This window comes from Aptenodytes patagonicus, chromosome 3, assembly GCF_965638725.1.
Source record: "Aptenodytes patagonicus chromosome 3, bAptPat1.pri.cur, whole genome shotgun sequence".
NCBI classification, from domain to species: domain Eukaryota; kingdom Metazoa; phylum Chordata; class Aves; order Sphenisciformes; family Spheniscidae; genus Aptenodytes; species Aptenodytes patagonicus.
The window spans coordinates 66,837,479-66,859,736 of record NC_134951.1 but is presented as its reverse complement, the minus strand read 5'-3'; positions in this window follow the sequence as shown (position 1 = coordinate 66,859,736).

Here is a 22,258-nt window from a genome sequence, read left to right as displayed (position 1 = left end):
ATTAACACAAAGCATCATATAGTGTCCTGATTGGAAGGTATTAACCTACAGTCATCACTCTCAATAGATACCGAGAGCTTCAAGAGGAGCTGGAATGTGGTGTTAAAGAGAAACGTATCACTTGGCAGCTTGGTTTGCTGTGTTTGACCTGCACTTTGAAGTAAACAGCAGATTCTGTGCAGGGTTGTTATGATTCACTCTTTCAGAAGTATAATAAAAAAGCAAATATTAGAGACAATTTTCATTGGGTTTTTTTAATTAGTAATCCCTGTTAAAGCACAGTTGAGAGAAGCAAAGGAGTTTTGATTTCGTTCAGCACCTTTTGTAAGCATTTTCACATCTCTGTCTATATCAGGACTCCTCAGGTCTGGAACTGCGAGCTTCCAAAAACATGGTGAAGTGTTAACACAGCTGGTGGAGTCCGCCACACCAGCTGGAAGAAGCACACTGAGGATCTGGTGAGTACGAATGAGCCAGAAAACTGAGCTGGAGTAGCTCTGTGGTTTCAGGGCTGTGGCACAGACCTTGGGCTTTAAGGTATTCTGGTCCTGCTGGCTCCAGCGTAGGAGGGAAGGACCCAGCTACAAAGGAACAATATGAGGAGCAGCTTGCCCATAGCTCAGAACCTGAAGACTGTACTCCCTGTATGCCCAACTCCAGCATGGGGAGGATGGGAAGAAGAACACAGAAGGGATGAACAGTGGTCTCCAGTGGCAATCTCACTGGATCTGTGCACCAAAGAGCACCATCACCTTATCCACATGGGAGCTACTTCCCTTGAGGGCTCCTCTGCTTTCCACCACTACAATAAGTCAGGAGTTTTGCCTTCCCCGTGTTCCTAGGTCTCTTTTGCTCCTCATTCAGTCATCCCAGAGACTTTCCCTGGTTCCCAAATTCCGTCCTTTCAGGCCTCCTTAAAAATAGCAGAAAGGCCCTGAAGTATGCCATTATGACAGTCAGAGAAACTTGGAAAGGAGAGTTTGCAAAAATATTTACTATGTGAACTCCCTTCTGCCTGTCTTCATAGGAACTGAACTAAGTGACCAAGGGGGAAATTTGAAACCAAAGCTTCTAACTGAACCCACAATTAAATAGAAAATCAACATGCCCTGAAATGACAACTGAAAAGCTATGCCAAAAGCAGAAGTCTTCACTGTCTTTAGAGCTTTACAATAATTTTTTCCAATTTGTTTAAGTATGTACTAATTGGATAAGAAACACAGGAAGATGACTCTCTGGTGCTTTGCTGACAGCTTAAACTAATTCTATTTAGTTCAGAGGTTTGACTAACTGCTTTTTGTAAATTCTGACAGTTAGTCACTTGCTCTGCTGTAGCAAAGTTGGAAGATAAGAAGTTAAGTCAGTCTTTCAGTCCAACAATCCCCTCTAGCTGAGATCATAAGAATATGCAGTTTTGGCTGTAATATTTACATTTTATTTCTTCAGCCATTTCAGTATTGGAAGATAATTGTTTTATTGTAGGAAGAAGGTGTATATGATTTTTTTAAAAAATATACAAGTAACCACTTTTGAAATAAACAACTGTGAATTGAAAAGTGTACATAATGTTGTTTGAGTCTTTTCACTTAGTTTTTCACACTCCTACTTAATTTTATGTAACTGACATGATAAGAATGATACCATGGGTGAGGCAGCGTTCATGCAGTTAGATAACGTGGTAGACATGGTATTGAATTGCAACTATTCCTTTCAAAAATGCCATGCTTAGTTACAGATTTATATACCAATAAGTAGACACATTTGTTCCCAAGGTCATATTTTTTTTCCTCAATGCTATTTATAGGGTGTGCAGACAACCTGACCTTCCCAGCATGCTGCACCAGCTGGTCTAAAAGGAAGAGAGACACCCCACGCCCACTGTGCTTCTCAGCCTCAGAACTAGAAAACTTCCAAATAAACCCAGGGAGAGGGGTAGAAGGGTGGTTGTGAATGTACATACAGACAAAGTATCTTAAAGAAGAACCGTAGATGGCCATCCTTCTCCCATGAGTACTTGTTTATAAGTATTTTCACACTGTGTGACTCTATGAAAGATACCTAAAAAAAATATCATTGACCTCAAGAATGATCCTGAACTTTGAAGCTGAATAGAATGTCTTCTGAAGACAAACCTCAAGGATGGAGATACTTTGCAGAGAGGTCAGTGATGGTCACTTCAAGTCTAACAGAAAAGGCCTTGATGGTTACAGGTGTACTAAAATATAATTAACTTTTTTATGTTGATATACCTATCCCATCTTTCTGCCACTAATGTGAAGAGGGGAGATACTTTTTAAACATCTTGGCCTATCAACATTAAAAGTTCAAAGTTTGCCTATCAACAAAGTTATAGAGGGAAAGCTTGGTCATGACAGGCTGTAGCTTAGAAAATAATTACATATTAATCTGTGATTAATCTTCTGACTCAAGTGAAATTGAAGACGACCTCAGGAAGAAACTCAGGAAGAAACTCAGAGTGGGTCTGAACTGTGCCTTTGTCCTGAAAAATATATCAATAGAGATCTGCATGAAAGACAGCATTTCTTACTGAGGCCTTCAGAAGCTGTCTTCATCAATAGATGAAAGAAGGATTAAGTAACTGCCCTCACAGTGAGGTCACTCCGCTCATACTGAAGCTTCATGGTATCACATTGGGCCTGTCCAAAGGCTGAAGCCAAGAGACACTTCCAAACACCACTTCAAATAGCAGGACATGTACTGCAGTGTTCAATGATGTTTGAAGTGTTGAGGAGGGCAGCCTTTGCCAACAGCAAAATAACACCTTGGTGAAATTTGTGCAGCTGCATCCCAATAAACAATGTCAGATGATAAAGCACTTTATGCCAGATATAGCAAAAAGGGCCAAGTCTTTCAATATGCATAACTACACCAAGGCCAACAAGAAGAATCAAGAATATTAAACTGATGCCAACATGTGCATTGCCAATCCTGACTTCTTTGGTGATGTTTCTGTAAAGTAAATCATGCTCAAGCAAGAGTACTTCAGGCTCAGGAAGTACAATCTCTGTGGAGCTTTGCTCTACCATGACAGAGATAGATAGAGCAATGTAGGAGAAAGTCATTCTCGGCCCAAGAAAGTCACTGCTTGGCACCAGTGAAAGCTGCTCTGATGATACCGGAAAGCCCACTTCAGTGGCTGCAGGCACATGGATTGTCCATAAGAAGAAATATTAGGTATTGTTCAGAAGAGACTCCTGAGGCTAAACATCAGAAGGAGAATCAGATAACTTCAAAGGGAACTAACAAAACTTTCACCCAAAACAATGAATGATACAGATTTATATGGTCAGACTTAAAAGGTTGAGGAGAGTAAAAAATGTGGAGTATTTGCTCCTTCATTCCAAAGAGAGGAAAGTGGGAAAGAGCTTCTGGTCATGCCTTATCAAACAAAAAGTTCTCCCATGGCATATGTACAGGGACAGTGTGAATGTAGATGAGAGAGGGAGAATATGAAGGAAAATATGGTTTTACTAAACAGTCTGCCAAAGACCTGGCTTTCTTTAGGGATATTTGTCCAAAATTTCATGTTTTTAAGCTGTTGCAAATCAGAGAGAATGGAGTTTTGTGAGAAATATGTAAACAGGTCAGTATGACACTCACCGTATGAATGGATAACTCATTTTAAGACAGATTCAAAAGCGGTAATGCAGTTATTGCTCAACTTAGTTGTTTAACTGGTGCCAATATCACAGAATGAAAACACAGTTTAATATATTACAATATCCAACTACTGGCTTGGTGACCACTTCAGGTCAAAGATTCAGTCTGCTTTCTCCCTACAGTTCAACAGAACACAGGTTTGAGGCTCAGAAGAGGAGAATTCTTTTCCTCAGTCTGCCAAGTGACCCTCAACAAATCACTTCAGTGTGCCACAATTTCCCTACAAATTAAATAAAGCACAATACTTGTGATTTTTGGCAAAGTACTTTCAAAACAACTGATCAAAGTTCTAGAAACTGATCAAGTGCCATTACTTGTATATGTTTATTTGAATGCACCACTTAGCATGTTAATATTATTAAGCCCATTATTTCTCTGTAAACACATACATGCTTTCACCCAATTTCTTAATTTAATGAATACATTCATGTAAGTTACCACAGTTGTCTTTCTGGTAACCTTTTGAAACTCCTGGATGATGCAGATTAGGGCTGCTCTCCCCCATCGCTATTTTTCAAGCAACCTATATTTCTCAATTTAATCTTCATTTAAACTACTTTCCCTCATACAGAGGGAAGGGGTCTAAGAGATAAATACTGGTGCAGCTACAACAGGCCATTTAAGATGCTAACCCTTTCACCCACCCCTCTCACATCCACACTGGAAGACTAGCAGACTTGGTAAACTGGAACAGGCATGCACTTTTCAACTATTGCTGTACACAATCCATCAACTCAGAGCAAATTCCCCCTCCCTGCTCTTAAAGCCAAGACTCCAGGCTGAGTCTGAACAGCTAATACCTTCACGTCTTGTTCTGTTAACTCTGCAACAAGATGTTCAGGGAAAGCTAAGGCACAACATGTAAATACTCTGGTGTTCATCAGTGAGATTATTGGCTCATTATTTTTTAAATTCATTGGATAATAGGATATTCATATTATGACAGGATAACTCAGGCTGGAATGGACCTCAGGAGATTTCTACTCCAACCTCCTGCTCAAAGCAGGATCAGCTGTGAGATCAGACAAGGTTTCTCAGGTCTTTATCTATTCAGGCTATGGAGAACGCACAGCCCCACTGGGCAAATTCTTCCAGTGTTTGATTGTCCTCATGGTAAAAAAGTTTTTCCTTACATCCAGTCTGAACCTCTCTTGCTTCAGCTTATACATGCTGTCTTTTGTCCTCCACTACGCAGCACTGTGAAAGAGCCTGGCTCCATTTTCTTGATAACCTCATCATGGCTAGGGCAAGGCTGCTGTTAGGTCTCCCCAAAGAGAGAGAGACTCCCCAGAGTCTCTCTTGTAGACTGAGCAAGCCCAGTTCCTTCAGCCTCCCTTTGCAAAGCAAGTGCTCCTGACCATCTTGGTTGTCCTCCGCTGAACTCGCTCCCGTTTATCAATGTCTTTCCTAAAACGGAGGGGCTTGAAACTGGACACAGCCTTCCAGACGTCATCTCACAAGTAGGGATCTCATGAGTACTGAGCAAAGAGGGCTAGTTCCTTCTCTTGATCCTGTTAGTATAGCTCAGAAAGCTGTTGGTTTTCTTTACTGCCAGGGCATGCTGCTGGCTCATGTTCAGCTTGCTGTCTTTCAAGACTCCCATGCCCTTTTTTGCAGAGCCCTTTCACCATCTCTGTCTAGCAGTTCCTACTGTCCAAAGTGGGTCTTATGCTCATAAAAGCCAAATTTCTGTCAATGACATCAGCTCTGCAACCAGATATTGACCCGCAGAATCTGTCTGCTCCTCCCCAAGCCATTCCTCTGCACTGGCAGCACTCAACACCACCTGGACCTCCCTGCCTTTGACCCTCATTCCCAAAGCCATCCCGTCACTCCTGATACGCTCAGGGTTCCTGCCCGAGACGTATTAATGCTGCCAATGTAATTAAGCAGAAAGAGAAATAGTACAAGGGCCAGACAAGCCTTGGCAGTTTCTTTGCAACATGCTGGATCCGAGGTCCCAGCAAGCAACAGACCTCCCTAGACAGCAAGTCAGATCAACAAATTGGGCCTTCTGTACCCCCAGAGCTGAGTCCCCCACTACTGTCACTCGCGACTTCCTCTTGGTGCTAATGCATGGCTCATCAGGTGGCTCTGTTGCTTCCCCAGGGGTGGCTTTCTCTCCCTTGCCTGCTATCAGCACACTGAACCAGTACGGCAACTGCAGATCTGCCATCCTCTTCTTGCCAGGAGTCACAAGCTTCCTGCCTTTCCCAGCCTGGGACTCTCCATTTGCCCCACAACTGACCATGGTCTCTGGCTGCACTCCCTCTGTGCAGTTACAGCTTCAGGCTTTTGCCTCTGCAGGATCTCTATGAAGATGCGGTCAACATCTTTTTTATGTTCCCTGATGCTGTGCAGTTTGCCCTCTTGCTCCCACAGCTCCTTGTCTTGGCAAAGTATCTCCTCATCTAGTGCACACCTTCTGCAGGCAAGGACACTGTTTTCTCCTGCTCCAGCCTTTGAGAGAGGCAGCGGGTACTCTCTGCAGCCTGAGATCTGGAGAGCTTTATCCTCCCGCTGGAGCTGTGACTTGAGTACAGGCCTCTGCTGTGCCAGGGGTAGTTGCTCCATTTGGCGCTGGGAACTGTGCCCTGTGGTGCAACACTACTGTTGATGAGTCCCACATGGCCTTCAGCAGATTTCTGGCCCCCTTCCATGTGCCTTTCTTTCTGAGCAAACTGCTGCTTCTGAGAGCTGTGCCCTGGGACCTATGCTCTGGGACTGCTAACACTAGCTGAATGGGTACTTGACCCTCCCTAATCAGGATCAGCCTTTCCCAGCAGTAAAGGCTGGATTTGAGGATGCCAGAAAAGAACCTCCCAGAAGATCTAGAAGCAAAGCCCAGAGCTGCTCAGCAAGCAGCGAGCACTGGCAGAGAACAGGAGCCTGAGAAGCACCCCAGCTCCTCAGCACGTGCCCAGTCCCATGAATTGCCAGTCTGACTGCCGAGACCCTCTTCGCAGCTCCTAGTCACTCCATTCCCTAAGGGACACTGCTGCTCCAGGATTAGGCTGGCTCCACCGTGGGGTCCCTTCTCATGAGGCTAGAAGCCCACTTGAACACCTCCTGACACCAATTCAGTGTGCTTGTGAACTCAGTCCCACTGCCTGCACTGCCCTCACAGCAGCTAGAAGCCCGGCACAGGCAACGGCTGCTCCAGGACGAGACTCTCCCCTCATCCCCACCGGTTGTGTCCCTTGCAAGACTAAGAACCTGCCAGAGAGCACTGGTCACTCGTGGAGGCCATCACCACTCACCCATGTCACCTCCACAGCAACTGGAAACCCACCACAGGCATCTTCTGCACCTCGCCAAGGTCCCCTCCTCAAGAGACTCTTCTCATGAGACCATGAGACTGCCCGAACGCCCTCTGAGCGGGTCTCACTTAGCTCAGGACTGCAGCTACCGCCACTAACTCCTGCCACCGGCGTTGCCCTCGTAATATCTGAAAGCTAATGGGATTCCTGGAGAAGTCATCACTTGATTTTTAAGATAGATTCATATTTTCTACTTTCCAACAGCAGTTGGTTTTAAAGAGACTGCATGGTTTTGTTAGCATCTCAGGCATTTCATTCTTAAATTCCTCAGACCCCTTGGGTGGAGACTATAAGGGTCTAAATATCGCTCATCTTTAATAATTATTTTATTCCAGTACTTAATTTTGGATGCTTCATTCACTGACAAATGCTTTATCTTACTTAAATGAAAAGTGGACAGAAAGTCCCTTAAAGCGTCATTTTTCCTTTCTCTGAACTTAAAAAAATCTCAGCCACCCACACAAGAAACTATGTTATAAAAGTAGATAAGTTACACATATAAGGTCATGCCATGTCCTTCAATATGCACATACTGCTCCCACTGAAATGAAAAGGTTGCATGCACACTGAAGGGTAGGCTTTAGGTTAAAAGACTAATATCCTGTTTAGACTAAGACAGATATCGTCAGAAGTGATAGGGTAAAAATGTGACCAAATATTTTTCTTGTATTTTTTTACAGTGTCCATGTAATTCTCTGGCCAGGAGGGTCAAAACAAAATAAAACTCAACATTTCAAAGCTCTACATAGGCTAATAAAATAAAATAAATGCCAACACTCATAAGTTGTAACAAACTACTATGAGATGGAGAAAATATTGGCAAGAAAAATATTTCTAATCCAGAATATCAAATAGACTCTCACAGATGACAATAAGGAAAAAAGACTTTAAATACAAGAAGAATGTGCTTTAAAATAAAAGTAGAATAATAAACTGAAAATTTATAATAAAGCAAGTAAGGGCTAAGGTTAACTAAACTATGCCATGTGAAAGGTTATGAAAAGACTTTGAAGGAGGAACAGTCTTTGACAGGGGCATGTGCAGTTCTCATTGCTATTGATAGAATTTGTACATATCTATCAGAGACAATGTGGTCCACTGTATATAGCAGAATTCACAAATAATGAGAAAAGCTCCACAAAAGTGAGGACCAATGGTTTACCATTACCACTCCTTCAGCCCTCTGACTTCACTGGTAGGCATTCCCTTATCCAGTTTACATGGGACTGAAGATCTGCGTGATGAGACTGAACTCATACTCTTTGCATACCACCAGGAGGCAGGTCTGGAGTCATGAATTGCCCACGACAGATAAAACTATTGCCACCGCATCCTCTCAGGTTTTCAGAATTAATTGAAGGATTTGCATAAAAAGTACTTTCTTAAAACGGCAGGTTTCTCCCAGACAATACAAGCAGTGAGTATCCGCTATCTGCTTCTTGCCACTAAAGGATTAAAAACTTGAAGTTAAACATCCAACAGTTTTGAACACACCATTCTGACATATTGTGTCCAAAGCCAGGTATTTGGGGATTTTAGTGGGGTTTTAGTTCTTCACAAATGGGTACATTCTTAACATTTTATCCCAATGTGGGATGAAAAATATTTCCAAATCTTGAAAATTTTCACAGAACTGAAATTAGGTTTGCCAGCTTGCACTAGTTAGCACAAAAGTCATTTCAAAGAAAAATGCAACTATTTGATGTAAGTATGGACGAGAACACATATTTTAGAACACAAAGGGCTAAAGTAAACTTAAACTGTTGTTTTTAACAACAAACAAATATTTCTGTAGTTGCAGGGAGTGAGCCCGAGAGGCCTGGACACCGTGTGCATGTACTGAGCTCAGAAGCACACCGGGATACAGTGCTTGGAATCGCTCCCGCTTGTGGGTTCATTGCACCAGGGAAGGAAGGAAAGAAGGAGCTCTGCGAAGGCCCCTGATGTCTTACATCTCCAAAGTCACTATCATGCAGAGCGAAAACCTTCATCCCCACAAGAGGTTTCTGAAAAGCTCAGCGAGCGGGTAAAAAAATCTTGTTTTTCTATGGGAGCTGAGCTACCTGTTGAGTTTAGGGAGATTCTTGGGGCAATGCTGCACACAACTGTTGGAAATGTTTGTACTTATCAACAGCGTCGGCTCTTTTGGGCACCGTTAGCCTGTCAGGACCACAGCAGTTACACACTTTCTGCCTTCTGCAGCGCACCTTGACCAAGCTAGCTCACACACTAACACACAGCTTTGGCTCAGGAGAATGAGACAACGCCTTTGTCAGGACCCTGAGTGCCCTAATAGGACTTAATGGCCTTGATCAGCCTCACCTGGGAACTCCCTCCACACTCTCTGCCCATCAGCTCAGGAGCCCCATTTAAGCTCAGGCTGTGCCAGGTGATCTGGGCTGTCTCTGGCTAACTCCCTGCCTTCTTCCTTCCCTGAAGTTGTCAGATGTTAAGTGTTTTTAACTGCATAGTCCCCCTATATTTTGTGTATTTACTGTTATAGTTGCTTATTAAGTTGACCTGCAAGAATTCACTGTAAAACTAGAAAATGGCAGCCTGTAATGCATCACACCCTATCAGCCTTTTAGGATGATTTTGTCAAGAAGCAAGTTATGTGTGTAATAATACATCTGTACTGATAAAGGTCAGTATGTTAACAGAGACATAAACTGAGTAACACATCACCATCAGATTTCAGAGCAATCCATCCAGTTTTCCTAGTTTGTGACCTGTGAAGTTTCTTATTAAGTCAGCATATTAGCATTAGTACTATAAGAGGTCATTTGATACTGCTGCTGTGTCTCGTTATTAAAGGCACATTACAAAATATTAATGACCAGCTTTTTCATTCACCTAGTGAAACTGCTTCTGCATATAGCACTACTTAGAAGATGACAATAACTTATTAAAAAAAAAAAAAGCAACTTTAGTAACTGGTTTTAAAGAGATTTAATCTATTGGGATCCTGAGAATGTAGCAGAACAGCTTATCTGTAGGAGACAAAATACGAGGCAAAATACTTTATGCTGTCAATTTCCCCCCCCCAAATCATTGGAAATAAGTACTACTAATAATTAAAAATCCCAGTTCAAGTATCCGTGTACCCGTTTCTTTTTCAGTTCCTGAGTTACAATTGTATAATCACTATGGATAGAAAGTCATGACTAATCTCATGGTTCTGAAGCTCTACTCACAAGTATCCGTTGGCACAAAAGATGACCTTCAATTTTTCTTCTGCACCAATTATTTTTCCCATTAGCAACTTAGAGTAAGTTATATAGCTTCAAGCTATAAAATCTAGTTCTATGTGTACATAGCTAAAATTTAGCACCTGGTTGTCAACTTTGAGAATGAAATTTTGCAGAAAAGCATCTTAGTAACTTATCATGACAATAAAATATGGGTAAGTATTAACGGCATGCATTCTTTGCTGCTTCTGTTTACTTTAAATGGGCAGTACTATAGTTCAGTTAACAAAAACGTACTCCAGCTAACCTATGGTGGTATGAAATAATTTTGCTTTATTGGCAGTATTTGAAATGAGAGTTCTATTGTATTTTGGAAATGCTAAGAGTTAGTCTAACTTTGCTCACCAAAATCAGTATGCAGTTCTTACATTGCTGTGCCTGGGAACATTCTGGTAACAGCCATGGCCACGCGCCTGGGCTGGCAGATGGCCAGGGCATCGCTGCTGTTTCTATGTTGCTGTACTGGACAGGCTGGAACTCCAGTGTGAACTCAAGTTGAAGGGACTGTGACCTGTGGATGAGTCCATGCGGGAGCAGGACACCCCAAAGCGTCTGTGGCCATGGATAAGCCCATGCCAGAGCAGGTGCATCTCGAAGTGTCTGTGGCCATAGTTATGTCTGTGCCATAGCAGGTATATCTCTGAAGGGGTTGTGGCCCAAGGATAAGTCCGTGCTGCAGCAGGTATACCTTGAAGCATCAGTGGCTGTGCATGAGGTCATGCTGGAGCACCTCAAAGCGTGTGGCCATGGATAAGCCCATGCCAGAGCAGGTGCATCTCGAAGTGTCTGTGGCCATAGTTATGTCTGTGCCATAGCAGGTATATCTCTGAAGGGGTTGTGGCCCAAGGATAAGTCCGTGCTGCAGCAGGTATACCTTGAAGCATCAGTGGCTGTGCATGAGGTCATGCTGGAGCACCTCAAAGCGTGTGGCCATGGATAAGCCCATGACAGAGCAAGTACACCCCTGGAGGGACTGCAGCCATGGGTAAGGTCATGTTGGAGCAGGTTTACTTCTGAAGGGACTGCGGTTGTGAGTAAGGCCATGCTGGAGCAGGTGTATCTCTGAAGGCATTGTGGCCCATGCATAAGGCCACGCTGGAACAGGTGCACCTCAAAGCGACTGTGAATGTGTATAAGTCTACGCCGCAGCAGGTATACCCCTGGAGAGACTGTGGCGCATAGATAAGGCTCCACTTGGAGCAGGTACTCTCCTAAGGGACTGCAGTCTGTGGGTAAGTCCAAGCTGGAGCAGGGACAAGGGGAGGAGTTCATTGCAATGTTAAACCCTATGATCTGGTCCAAAGGGGCCAGGGGTGGAGATTGGAATGGAAATACCTTTAAATTGTTGTAACCCATTATTTGAATCGCATGTTATAGGAATTACTATGGCAGGAACCACCTGAACCAATGGAGGACAAGCCTTACAAGAAGCAGTGCAAGTGCAACAGTGACCTGACCTGAGCTGGCTTTGGTGCCCAGTAACTCCACGCAACACACCACCTCTCCTGTCCTGAGTGACCACCATAACAGATGGAGCCCAAAGTCATGGACTAAATGAACTCAATGGACATTTTGTGGACATTTATGGACATTTTACAGACATTCCACAAGGGTGGTCCATAGACTAAGGGAATGATATTTGTGTATTGTATCAAAGGATGTGAAGGGGAGTGGTGGTTAATGAGGATGCATTGGATAGTGTGGGACCTGAGCATGACGTAAATGGTATGGAATAAGGGGTGGAGAATGTGCTGGTTTTGGCTGGGATAGAGTTAATTTTCTTCACAGTAGCTAGTATGGGGCTATGTTTTGGATTTGTGCTGGAAACAGTGTTGATAACACAGGGATGTTTTCAACATTGCTGAGCAGTGCTTACGCAGAGTCAAGGCCTCTTCTGCTTCTCACACCACCCCACCAGCAAGTAGGCTGGGGGTGCGCAAGAAGCTGGGAGGGGACACAGCCGGGACAGCTGACCCCAACTGACCAAAGGGATATTCCACACCATATGACGTCATGCTCAGCATATAAAGCTGGGGGAAGAAGAAGGAAGGGGGGGACATTTGGAGTGATGGTGTTAGTCTTCCCAAGTAACTGTTAGGCGTGATGGAGCCCTGCTTTCCTGGAGATGGCTGAACACCTGCCTGCCGACGGGAAGCAGTGAATGAATTCCTTGTTTTGCTTTGCTTGCGTGTGCGGCTTTTGCTTTGCCTATTAAACTGTCTTTATCTCAACCCACAAGTTTTCTCACTTTTACTCTTCTGATTCTCTCTCCCGTCCTGCTGGGGGAGAGTGAGTGAGCAGCTCTGTGGTGCTTAGCTGCTGGCTGGGGTTAAACCATGACAAGTTCCTTGAGAACAACAAATCCCAAACACTACATGAAATTTCCTCTAGAAGTCAGATTTAGGACATAGCTGAAGACATTCTTCCCAGTGAAACTCAGGACTGAAAAGCTAGGCTTACTGCTGGATCCTGTAAGGCCTGGAAGGCTGGGCAGGAGGCTGGAGCTGGCAAGTGGGCTTTGACTCACAGTTCATCTGGCATGGCGTATGGGTTGTTGGCCCGCAGTTAAGGCCAGGGTTCAGGTCCAATTGTGTCAGGTTTTGAATTAAGGACAGTAGGGACTGAAGACCTGTTTATCCTGGAAATTGCAAGGACTGGTGCTGACGCAAGCAGCAGCAATTGAAGATTCATGGCAGATTATGGCGGTCACTGGGCTGTGGTTAGCTAAGACGAGTGTTATGCTTAGGATTTAAGACAGCAGAGCTGTAAGAGCTTGCTTTGCTGCTGCACTGTGTGAGGTTGAGAGAAGTAGTGTAAGAGCTAACAGTGGCAAGGGTGAGTGGGGCCAGCTTAGCATTGCATCAGTCACTTGGCAATGATTATAACTAGTTTGAATCAGGTTTAAGGTTACGGTTTGGTAGAGTACGGGCTGAAAGATAGTTTTAACGATGGATCCTTTATGGTCTAGGGTAATATCTGATGCTGGGAACGTTGGAAACACTGACTTGCCTATGGAAGTTTCTAGAGGAGCATGGATCTCACAGTTATGGTGAATTCTAATATTGGAGTTGAAGTTTAAATAGCATTGTGTACTGGGATCTCACCCCTGTCTTGCTGGGAGATGGCGTTTGCCTGCACTTGGCTTGGGAATTATCAGTGGGTCTTACAGTATAAACAGTGCTTAAGTTTAGTGCTAATTCTGCAAGACCTACAGCAGTAGAAAATAGCTAATGCTGGGAGAAACAATGGCTTATGATAGGGCAATTATGGACTTATTGGCTATTATTAGATCTAGGAAGAAATATGTTAAATGACTTGCACAGGAGTCATGTTCAACACGAATGCTTGGACTGGCAGTGAGTTACAAATCTTTTAACTTAAAATTGGTACAAAACACTTGATAGCTTTACCATCACTGTCATAATCATCTTCTTCCTACCTGTATCCTAGAAAAACTGAATGGCTTAATGAAGTCAGTATATTAACATCTGTAAGAGAATACAGAAGACACTATTTTTCCATGCTAGGGAACCTTGAGTGGCAAAATGGTATGATACGTGTTACTTGTATGTAGATTGTTCCACTTCTTTAATCAGTGTGTCCAGATATTAACACCTCCATCTATTTAATAATGACTTTGTTCTTGTAGTACCTAGCACCACCTTAAAAAAGGTGCTGGATGAAGCCAGACAACTATTATAGCAGCTTCTCCCAATTTTTGTAACTTCAAAATATCTGACTGTGCTCATTGCATGAGGATACTTCAGAGGATATGTTTCTGCTTGAATAATATTACATCTATCATCACATGCGTCTGTGCAAATGCTAAATATATTTTGCGTCTTAGTCAAAAAGTATTTTAAGTCTCCGTAGCAGTTTTCCCATTCTCTTTTAATACAAAACCTGAGAGTTGGTCTTTGTCTTTCAGTCAGTAGGACTACAAAGTTGTCCAAAACTGAAGACCATGGGAGCAAATACATCACTAGTGCATCTTAGGAGACAGAGAACATGTTTATGAAGTTTTTGTAAAATCAAACAATAGATGAACTTGCATCTGCTTAATTTACTATTCAAGATGTATAGTGGAACTCAAAGATGTAAGCAGCTGAACAGTTTTATGATAGGTAATTAGACAGTAATAATAATATTGTCAACCAATAAGTACTATGCCTACAAGTGTCTCAGGCAAGGAAGTCTACTGAAATACTTAAAACCAGGTGATTTCTTGATATTTAAATAGGTACATGATTTCACTACATGAGCATGGTAATAAAGTCCCTTGCATTTCAATCTGTTGCAAATTGGTAGCTCAGAAATTATTTCTACTATTAAGAAAAAAAGAAAACCAGAAAATTAATGAATTTTTTTTGCCCTGTTTAAGTAACAAAGGCCTCAGAGGTGGAATATGATTTCCTCTTTAATGATCCACCACATATTTAGCTTGAATATCTAGTTATATAGCAGGAGTATTAATAGTGAATTTATTAAAGTGTGCCAAGAGTCAGAGTGTTTCACAATGTAAAGTGAGAATTTCAGCATGAGATTAAAATTTTTTTGAATAAAACTCTACCAAGTACCCAACAGGGATTGCAAATTTCAAATATTAGTTGTATTATAGTCAATTACTTTAGTGTGAAATAATTAAGTCTACAAAAAGTTAAAAAAACTCAGCAGTTTCTTGTAAGTCATGACCTTGCATGTAACCTCTTAAAAAAAAAAAGTGCAAGGTGACAAAACCGATATGATAAATTTAATGAGTAATTGCAGCAGACAAGATAGTATTGGACTGATTCATCACTGCTCATTAGTCTTCAGTATCAATTAAGACACAGTCCCACCTCATATTCAAAGTGTGCAGAAACAAAGTCATTATGACTATTTTTAAGCTGAAAATGTTTGATCAGTGTGTTAAATGTGCAATGCTTTCCCCAAGTTGCTAGGTTTCCTTGGCTTGCCCCAGAAAGAAAAGGAGGAAACCCCCCCAACCCAAACCCCAGAAAAAAACACAGAAAATCAGCCAGCTTTCATCACCTTGTAAAATCTCTGCTAGCTTCTCTCTACAGTATTTTCTCTGTTTTCTCTTTTTCTCTACAATATAGTGTAGAAGTCAATTATAAGACACTTTAAAAGTAAGAACAAAGTTTCACTTAAACTTTTATTCATCTTTTCTATGTAGTGTATTTGGAAAGTTGTAAGTGGAAATTAATATAATAATCATGAGAAAACAGGAAACGAATTTATTCAGGAACTTACTAAACTGATCAACACACTTTTGTTCAGAAAATAACATAGCACTCGATGAGAAGGGTTGGCATTAAACAAAAGCTGGATGCATATGAAGCAATGTTTTAAATTTGTAAAAAGGTGGTAATCCTTTTTGTTTGATTGCCACACATGGAAGTTGGAAATAATTTTTTTTAAACAAAAAGACATTGTTTTTTTAATTATTGCTCATACAGAACTCTAGGTATACAAGAGAAGCAATGCTGTTTTCTTAACTTAGACTATTGTCTACTCCTTTTGAAAAGGGACATTACTTTTAAGATTTTTAGCTTCCATTCAGAATAAAACATTCAGATAGAATCTGTTTGCTTTAAAATAAAGACTGCCTTTTTTTTTTATCAGTGCATCATGCATTTTAGTACCGGATAGATCTGTACAAATTTGTCATAAAGTCACAATAAAACTCTTGGCCTCATTCCCTTGAGAAAAGGAATGTGTAGAACATCCAGGATGAGAACAAAGCTCTACAAACAGTAAATTTAAGCATATCTTACTCAGTTTCTCTTCAAAACTGTAGCAGTTCTGAACAGAAACCACATAAGAAATATTGGCTTTGCATTCTCCTCAATCAAGAGGAAACTCGGTATCTTTATGGTTTAGTATTTTTGTGAAGATGTAGCTCAGTTTACATCCCCGTGTTTGCATTACGTGCCAAATCTGAAAGGTGAGGCTTCTGCAAAACAACTGAAAGGGACAGAGTTAAAAGCCTTTGTGTGTGATCCTCTTGGGTGGAGGGGCAGTGAACTACCAGCAAAATGTTCTCTCTCTACTCTGAAGGATATCTTAACTAAGGAGATGTTATAAGGGTTCAGGTGAAAACCCCCTTCATCTCCCCAACACCAGGTGGATGTTGAAACTAGGACCAAACGAAAATTATTCTTCCTTCTGTTAGTCCATTCTTAGATCTTTCCATTCATCAGGGAGGTCCCGAGGTTCTCGTAAACAATTTTCACACAGCAACAACACCCACTCAGCTGATTTCTAGACCTTTCCTAGCCTCAGAGAAATGAACGAGTACCCTGACTTTTCCTTTCAGAAAGCAACCACTCCTTCCCTGTCTGCTGAAGACAGTTTGCGTTCTCCAGTCTCTACAATGCCATCCTTCCCAAGGAGAAGTGAGCATATTCTTTCTCTCAAGTAAGCCATCTCAAACTCTTTTGTGTATGTTACCAGATACATAAATGGTCCTTAACTTGATCATTTCACCATTATCATTCTTTTCACCGAGAACATTTTCAAAAGCTTATGGACAGTAGAAGTGGTCCAGTATTACAAGAGAAAAAGTTCTTCTTTTTATAAAGAACACTTACTGTGTTCTGATTTTTGGGATCTGTCTTTTGATAAGTTTTTTTCCCCTCATTTCCCTTGTCCCCGAAGAATGTACGTCAGTAATAGTTCATTAACTTGCCAGCTTTGCGCAGAGGATGAACAGGACAGTCTAAGGCAATCCCTGAATATCAGATCCTCTCTCCCTAGAGACAAACTTTTACTCATACTCATTAAGAGGCTTCTTTCCCCAAATCTGGCACCCAAGTTGCCAGCCAGTGATGAAGCCATTTTAGTTCACCTGAGATGTTCCCACCAGATTCTTTAGGACGTCCCAACCTCTATAATGGCATGACGCTCCAAGAGCAGTCAGGACGTGCTAATGTTCCCACCACAGGGTAATGGAACATCTACTATTTGCCACCGTGAAATCAGACGTAGGACCAGAAAAGATGTGGGAGAAAAGTAAAAATAGGTTTATTTCAATAAATTACAAATAATACATTACCACATTTGGAGAAAAATACAAAGAGAAATGACAAAAATGCACATAGTGTCCTTTGGATGCTCTGTTTGGAATGTCTCTGCTCTGCCTGGTCGGCAAAACTAAGACTTGAAACTAGTGGAAAATTTTTGCAGTGGTTAAAACTGTGACCCAGTTCTTGGAAGAGCTGCACCCCCAGGCATGGCCCTCCTGAGTAAGAACTACTATTTGGAGTAGGAGTAAGGAAACCCCCCTGAGTGTAAATACACCCTTGCATATTTCCTGTAATCTTTAATCTTGGTAGTTATTTTAATAGAACGAATTTCAACTTCTCTGCTAATGAAATGCAGTTTATTGCCTAAAAAGCAGCCTGTTGCTGGGTAGTTCTAGAGAGATTTAATTCTTCATTTATCAGCAAAGAAACACATTCTTATACTGGCTTTTCTGTGTAAACTGAGTGTGACAGATAATTTTTTAGGACTTGTGCACACAAGCTCATTTCACTACATAATTTTTCTATAACATACATTTGAGGACTAGTTATTGTATAATAATTGCGTAACTAAGAGTGCACTTTTCTATCAGCTCTTTCTAACAACTACACGTGATCATGAATCAGAAAACGATGGAGGTAAAGGTATGCTTGTATTATAAGTGCATCTGAATCACAGCTAGTCTTATTTCAAACATGACAAGTATAGCAAAGAAGAAAATTTCAGCTTCTGCTACAAGAGTTCACAATTCTGTATAGGTCAAACCCCTGGGACCCAAACCAAACTTGCCCCCAAGTTAGTTCTGCTCTTCTCTGTCTCACCTCTGCTTTCTCTAAGCTATCAACTTAGAGCACTTCCAACTGCTACACCAAGAGGAAAAAGAAAGCTGAAAAAAACCATTCTATCAGGCACAGGTTAAGAAAAAAAGCAGAACTCCCTCAAGCAACTGGACTTTCTACTTCTCCCTTTCTGGCTTTGAGACCAGTCCAGCCTCCTGAAGCAGTAAGAAGAAAGCATGGTCTGTCTCCTGAGGCAATGCTGCCACCACAGAGCTAAGGATGCTCTTTCAAGCAGCTCAGGAAGACAGTGGAACAGTCACCACAATTTTAGCTGAAACCCACCGATTCATCAAAACATCATGACAGTCGACAGTGCAGATAACAGCGGGTTAAACTATGATCCCTCTCTGGCCTTGGACCAGCGTGAGGTTTTCGTGATCAAGCACAAAGCCTATGAAATGCCTGACTAAATGTGGGAATATTACCAATGAAACCAGTCTGACACAAGGGCACAAGACATCAATGCCTCTGTCATCCAAGTTGCTTTGTATCATAGCTGAGTAAAACGGGGAAAAAAAGCATAAGAAAAATAGAAATCCTTTAAAGTTTTTTAATTGAAAAGAGATTCATATGTAAAGATACAACCAAAGCAAAGTTTAAAAGAACAAGGTGTTTTTCAGTGAACAAAACCCCATTATTTCTAATATATTTTTACATCTCTGTTACTAAAAATATAAGCAGTGCATTTATTCAAAAAGAAAAGTCTGACTCTTTTTTTTTGTCAGAGAGAGAAACTTAAGTCTGGAGCAAGCAAATGCTGTCAGCTGCAAACCACTTGAGAGATGATTAAGTTCCACAGCACGTGTGGGTCACCAAAACAACGGTACGTACTACGGGACAATTTAGTCCTCCTCTATGGCTGAGAAACATGGTGATATTTTGAGTATGTACTGATCATTTCCTTTAAAGTGCAGGAGGACTGTGAAACTGAAGTGTCTTATCTTAGCCCTTTAGGGTTGACAGCCAATTCACTAAAAAGATACAAATTCAATACATTTTTCTACATTTATGCAAGTGATCTGACAAATTTTCCTTTTCAGGATGCCTCTACAAGAGATAAGGCCAACTCTCCTACTCCACAAACAGGGCTTTGTGTAATCGCAGTGCAGTGGTTACAAGATGGAGAAGTATGCCTTTGGAGTTCTGTTTCCAGCAATTCTTATCACACTATCAAATAGTAAAAATGAGAATAGTATTCAGCTACCTTGAAAATATCGCAGCATTCAGACTTTTTTTTGTGTAAGAGAAATGTGTATTTTCTGAGTTTAATATTACAACTAAAGTCTGTAATTGTGATTCAGCTATATGTAAAAATTGATGCTTTTTAAGAAATGAACATATAAAAGACAAATTTTGTAAAACAAGCAAGGAAGTCTCTCAGTTGACTTGAACCAGCAGAAAACGCTCTAAATTATTATTTGCCTCTAACAAGGATCTTGCGTTGCTGAAGTGTATGAAAAGAATTTCCAAATCAGGAACCCACAATTATCATTTGCCGATATGTAGCTTCACATCAGAGGCTGCGATGAAATATGGACTTTTCCCACCAAACACAGAATTGCACATTAATATAAACTTAGAGTAAAATAATCAAAAGGGGCATACTTGTTAGTCCCAGAAAATGAAACAAAACAGAAAATCTGACGAATTTTTCTTTGATAGATTACTCTCAAATTTCATAATATTTAAGAGCTGAAAGGACCATTAAATCATCTAATCAACCTATGGAGGTAAGGGGCCATTAGATTTTATCCAGGTACCTGTACATAAATCTTAAAGACTTTAGTAAAATGTTTCCATTCTCAGAAGATTAAGCTATATGTCCCAAGCAAAGACAAGGCTTTGGCTTTCAGCAGTGACAGATGCTGCCTAAGCCAAGATGAATGGTATCAGCAGGCAAACCATACTGGTAACTGCTGAAGGAAGCAAAAGTTCGCAAAAGTTCTTGCCAACCCAAGACGAGAAAAAACTCCTTCCTGGTTCCAAAGGGAAGGATTAGTATGAGCCTAGTAAATACCCCAGCCTTGTAAGTACCTCAGCACAGGCACTTATGTCACCTCAACTTTCTTTCTAATAATGGAATTAGTCCTACATCGTAACTCTTCTACAGCTCTGTTTTTGTGTTCCTTCTTTAGACCATCTCTAGAAACTTCCAAAGGTGGCCAAGGGCAAATATAAAAGAGTAGGGGAAGGACTGAAAGTACTGGATGGAAACTACGTAACGATGAGCTTAGCAGCAGTTCCTATTTAAAAAAACCAAAAATTATGGAATGAATAATCAAACCACTACATGACTGAAGTAACATCATAGTTGTGTTGAAAATAAAATTGTGTCAGATGATAGAGTTTCTGTGAGAGGGTAGCAAGCTTTGTGCGTAAGGAAGAGACAACAGATGTCATACATCCATCTTTTGTAAAGTTTTTGACACTGTCTCACATAACACTTGCATAAGTAAGCTACAGCTACCTAGTCTAGAGGAAATAAGTACACAGATGGCATAAAACTGGTGGAAAACCTATTTAGAAGTAGCTATCATTAATTTACTATCTACACAGAAGGCTGTATCAACATGACATTTGCAGGAGTCTGCCCTGGGTCTGATACTATTTGATGCATTAGTTATTGAACTGGGTGGTATAATAAAGAAGCCTTTTAAACTGGCAGTTACACCAGTCTGTGAGGAACTGCAAGCATTTCGGACAAGAGGGCTATAATTCAAAGTGATCTTGACAAACAGGAAATAAATCTGAAAAAGGAGACTACAATTCAGTAAGGACATGTGCAAGACTTAGACGCGCAGCAATAAGCATGCATACAGGTTGGGGAATGTTTAGCTGGCAGCTCTGCTGAAAAGGATCTGAAACTACAGGGCTCACAAGCTGTATTTGAGTCAACAATGTCAGTGCCGTTGGAAAAAGCATACATGACTATCATCCAGAAGATACTGGTAAAACAATTATTTTACCTTTTTCAACACGGCTAAGTCCTTACCTGCAATACTGTGTTTAATTCAGGCACATTTTAAAAGAGATTTGGACCAATTCCAGAGTCTAATAAAGAGCAACAGGCATGGCTGAAGGTCTTTAAAACACCATCTACGAGGAAAGACTGAAAGCACTGAGATTGTTCAGGCTGGAGAGAAGACTGAGGTGAAAAATTGTTAACTGTTCAAATTCTGAAGAATGGTCCTCTTAACTGATGCGAAGAGGAAGGCAATAATCTACTCTCTTTGCAGGGAACAAGAGTAATAGGCCTAAATGGCAGCAAAAGGGACATTATTAGTGATGGAGATGCGATTGTCCCACTCTCCTCAGCGCTTGTCAGGCCGCACCTGCAGTACTGTGTACAGTTCTGGTCACCACAACTCAAGAAAGATGTGGACAGCCTGGAGAGGGTCCAAAGAAGGGCCACAAAGATGATCAAAGGGCAGGAAAGCCTGCCCCATAAGGAAAGACTGAAGGAGTTAGGTCTTTTCTCCTTGGAGAAAAGAAGGTGGCTACAAAGAGGACAGACACTCTCTCTTCAGAAGGAGCTACATGGAGAAGACAAAGTGCAATGGGTACAGGTTGCACTGGGAGAGGTTTCATCTTGATATAAGAAAGAAACTGTGAAAACAATCACTGGAATAACCTCCCCAGGGACACGGTAGAGTCCCCATCACTGGAGGTTTTCAAGATGTGACTGGACAGGGTGTCAGATAAGCTCATCTAGGCTCCCTCCCACGTGAAAATTTGGACCAGATGATCTTCTGAGGTATTTTCCAACATGGGTTTTTCTATGAACTTTCTAAGAGCAAAAGTATCAACACATCAGGGCACAGCGGGTGAAGAGGTTGTAGAAACTCCAGCTCTGGAAGATTTTTAAGAACAGTCTGCGATGATATGGGTATAGTTTACCTTGCCTTAAAAAGGACAAATAGACTGCAAGTCACTTCAGAATCCTGTATGCTATGATTCTAGGGCAAGTATGTCAAATAGACTTTTCCCTCCACAGCTCATTTGATTAGTAGCAGTTGCTGTAACTACTAGAAGTGGTAAGTAGAATTAATTCAATGAGCAAGCCTGAGATAGGCAGGCTCTATCAGGTCATAGAAAAATTTAAGTTCGGGCAGTGCAAACAAAAGGTGAGAGCTATGAAACATCA